Raw genomic sequence first — 3941 nt, forward strand, 5'->3', positions numbered from 1 at the left:
GGGTACTTTTGAAGAAGTAGAGGCACAGGTTTAGTCAAAACTCAAAGTCACGTAGCTAGGAGGTAGTAGAGCCAGGATTTGAACCTGTATGACTTAGCTCACCCCTCTTTCTCCAGTCAGAGTGGCCAGTTCTGTATTTCCATATTTCCCGGAGCAGCTCTTACCTCCACTCCCAAAGCCTGGGTCTCCCCAGCCACGGCCTGGCCAAGGTGTGACCAGGGCAATGACAGCCCTCTTTTGTTGCAGCCAAGCGACTGGAGACCCCAAAGGAGCTGGACGCTGACCACGAAGAGTGGACCCAGTACCGGTGCCTGTCCTTCCCAGCCAGATGGGCCCAGGGCCCAGCAGAGACGAGAAGCCAAGGAGGGGTTCAGCCCCTGAAGAGGAGCCAGAGTGTCCAGGTCCCCATCCAGCGTCACTCTCGACAAAGGTCCATGGGGCGCTGGGAAAATGCACAGTCCCCTGTGGCCTTCAGCAGCCCCATAGTAAGTCCTCGCCTTTTCTGCTTTGAATTGCAAGTGGTCTCTGCTGGGGAGAAGCGAGGGAGGGCTCTGGGGTGTGAAAAAGACTGGGTAAGCCCTTAAGAGCTCTCGAAATGAGAACGCTGGGTCTTGCAGGTAATCCACATATGTGTATCATTGGGCACATGCCATTCTAGTTCATTTCAAATGTTCAGTATTTGGAAAATGGGAAATTTCCTATAAACATATAGATTTCTGACTTCTATTTTGAAAATGGAACTGGGAAAATTCTCCACACTAAGCCAGCATTTCCTTGTGGCACTAATTGGCTTGAATTAAGAAGCTGATGCTACTTAGACTCCGCGTGTAATCTTCAGTTCATCACAGTCCCCCACCCCAGCTTCTCTGTTTCTCTCCCTCACTAAGCCGAGGGCCAACAGCAGGCCCATTGTGCACGTTTTCCCAGCAGTACAGTTGAGAGGAAAGAGAGATACATGTCGTGCCCATGTTTCTATAAAGTGGAAAAACAAAAGCTAAGCCTGCAAGGATGTGCATTCCAAGAAAAATGAAAGAACATGTTTTTTGTGACCATCAGTCTTAAATTGTCATGAAGCGAAGAACATGTTTGTTAGAATAACCTAGCACACATCATTCCCTGAGGTTAACTGACGGGCCCCCGTGGTCATTCGACTTTACAGCTTGGTCTGGGGCTTTTTGCATACGGTCGGTCACTTCACACTAGATCCATTGGTACAGCTATCACGAAATGCCCAGGCCGCAGATGAAAAGAGCGAGTTCATTCCCCAAGATTATACAACATTTCCTAGAAGTCAAGGCCAGAACCTGAGTCTCCTGACTCCTGCTCCATTTTACTTTCCTCTCTGCACCATGCTCTTTTGCTAGGAAACACATCATCTGGAAACTTGTGCAGCTACAGAAAAGGCCACAGAGAACCCCAGCCATGTCAAACAAGATACACAAACTGAAACAGGGACCTAAAGTGCTATTACCCCATTATTAGAATATCAGAGTTTCAAAATGAACCTTTTGGTGAATTTCCTTCAGTCTTTTATTTCCCTCATTAACGTCACATGTGACTATAGATATTTAACAGTTTTGCAGTTATAGTACATATAAATTACAGGTGCTGGGTTTTATTTATTCTGACAAGCAGTCAAAAGTATTGTCCATATTGCTACCTCATATTCATAAGCTGGGACTGTTTTCTGACTAACCAGGAAGAAGGGCTGTGAGTCTGTATGTTCTGGGTGGTTGGTTGCTTCTCTCCCTTTGATACAAAGTCAAGTTCACTCGCGTCTGTTATAGTGCACAGAAATGCAACATTAGCAACCAATAATAACTTGTTAAGACATATGATGCCCATAAACATACAAGAGGAGTGATCTATAGGTGCCTTGGGGAAGATTTTTGGTTTGTTTCTTCTCTTTGATTTTCTTAGCTAACTGGACACGCATATCGTCAAGACTCTCTCTTCTTTAATTCTGTCCGCACTAAATGGAATGCTCTTCCCTCAGCTCTTTGTCTAAATTCTTGAAGAGTAAATTCAGCACATTCTCATTAGGCACAGATTCTAAGTCTTGCACTATGTATATCTTTTGGTACTTACCACAGGCATCCCACGTGCCTGCGAATGCCTCCCCCAGGATCCAGGGGGAGAAAAAGGAAACTTTCCTTGGTAGAGCTCAGTTGAAATGCACAGATTCACTGGCCCCTGTTCAACCTGACAAATCTCAGTAGCCCAGAAAAAACTGTATCCCTGAGCCAGCCAGTGTAACTTTACTTCAGGGCCCTTAGCTGATGGTCAGTGCAAGGGACACATTAACCCCTGAGCTGTCTCCAGGTCCTGGATGTCATCATTCTACCTGGGGTGGCACTCTCTCAAGGGTAGGTCTAAGTTTATTCAGGAACAATAAGGAAATTGACACACAGACTAAAACTTAACTCTTGCTGCCTGGGCGGGTGGGAATGGTGACGTGTTCTCATTACAAACTACCATACGTGCCGTTCTACGGTCAGTTTGCTTGAAAATCTGCAGTTAGTGGGACAATAGCAACCCCAGGAAGTTGTTGAGGAGGGCACAGGGCTAAGAGTCGGGAAATGCGGGTTCTGGTTTTAGCTCTGCTACTGGCTTGCTAGATAACCTGGAGCAACATGTAAAACCTCTATCCTTACTTTGTCACCTGAAAATACTTTGCTTATAACTCACCAGCTGGTCTAAAAATCAAATGATATGTTTGTGCTCACATGTAAGGTCCCTTCCAGGTACGAATCAGGCACATTTGTGTCAGACGCCCCAGGTTTTTATCTCGGCTCCCCCATGTATTAGCTCGATGACTTTGGTCAAGTTTCTGAGCTGGAAGTCTCAATGTTCCCATCTTTAAAAAGGACTGTCGTTCTGCCTTATGAGTTTATTTTGAGTATTTAATTCTTAAAATCATGTGTTACAGACAAATGGATAACTAATAGATATTTTAACAGATTTTTCTGAGGGAAGCTCTTTGCTTTGGACGAAGGGTCACATACCTGGAGACATGGAAGGGAAATGGGAATTGTTGTAAATATAGTGTCGAGCCCTCTCCCCCCCCAAGATTCTGGCGTATTCGGTCTAGGGTATTTTCATTTGTGATGATTCTAGTGAACAACCGAGATTGAGAACCTCTCTAAGCATACCATCACCCCACAAGAATAGTCTACATTTGTCTCACATAGGCACTTTCTATAGCTTAGAAGACACTGGCCAAAGAGGGTGATTTATGCTGCCTTAAAGGGACCTGACACTAACCTGTAAGATATCTGCGGCTGGAGTGGCCGATGCTTGAATTAGTCCACAGAGACCGTCTAGGGCGACTCTGCCCGATCCCCTCGTTCCCACCCCTGCCCACTCCGAGCAGTTCTCTGAATTTGCCGCTTCTTCTGCCCGCCCATCTGCTGCTATTGAGTTTGGTCTGATCATGCCTCGGCACCACCAGCTCTTTATTTCCCCTCCGTAAACATAGCCAGAACCTGCCTCTGAAGCCCCCGGGGTGCCAGGTCACGGCGGAGCACCCCTCCACATTCTAAAGAAGCCTGTCTTAGTTTCCTTGGCCCTTTGCTCCCAACCAAAACTAAAACGAGTATCAACAATAACAACAAAAGCTGTTGGTTTTTTTTTTTTTTTTATTTTACTACAAAAAACAAGGAAGCAATATCGGTCTTGCAATATTGCATAGTTGGCTGCTATAAAATGCAGGGTGGGGTAATATACTTATGAAAGTCGTGGGTGCTGAACCAGTGTTTAATAGGGCTGGCAGATGGAAAATGAAATGCCCTCCCTTTTTTTGTGGTCTGTAAGCAGCCAAGATTTGAGCAGAGTCTTTGTTCAGAAGTGCTACTTGCGCAATGTTTTCCAGAGCCGTCAGACCACAGATTATCTTCCTAATCATGAAATTTGCGTGGGGGCCAGTTAGGCTCCTCCAAACT

At 45.7% G+C, this 3941-nt stretch overlaps 1 protein-coding gene across 1 annotated transcript in view; it reads left to right on the forward strand.

Moving 5' to 3' along the window:
- Positions 1–3941, forward strand: part of ATP10B (ATPase phospholipid transporting 10B (putative)) — a 90465-nt gene that overhangs the window by 41636 nt on the left and 44888 nt on the right. The gene's annotated exons all lie outside the window — the stretch shown is intronic.

Source organism: Pteropus vampyrus, unplaced genomic scaffold, assembly GCF_000151845.1.
Source record: "Pteropus vampyrus isolate Shadow unplaced genomic scaffold, Pvam_2.0 Scaffold30, whole genome shotgun sequence".
In the NCBI taxonomy this organism is placed as follows: domain Eukaryota; kingdom Metazoa; phylum Chordata; class Mammalia; order Chiroptera; family Pteropodidae; genus Pteropus; species Pteropus vampyrus.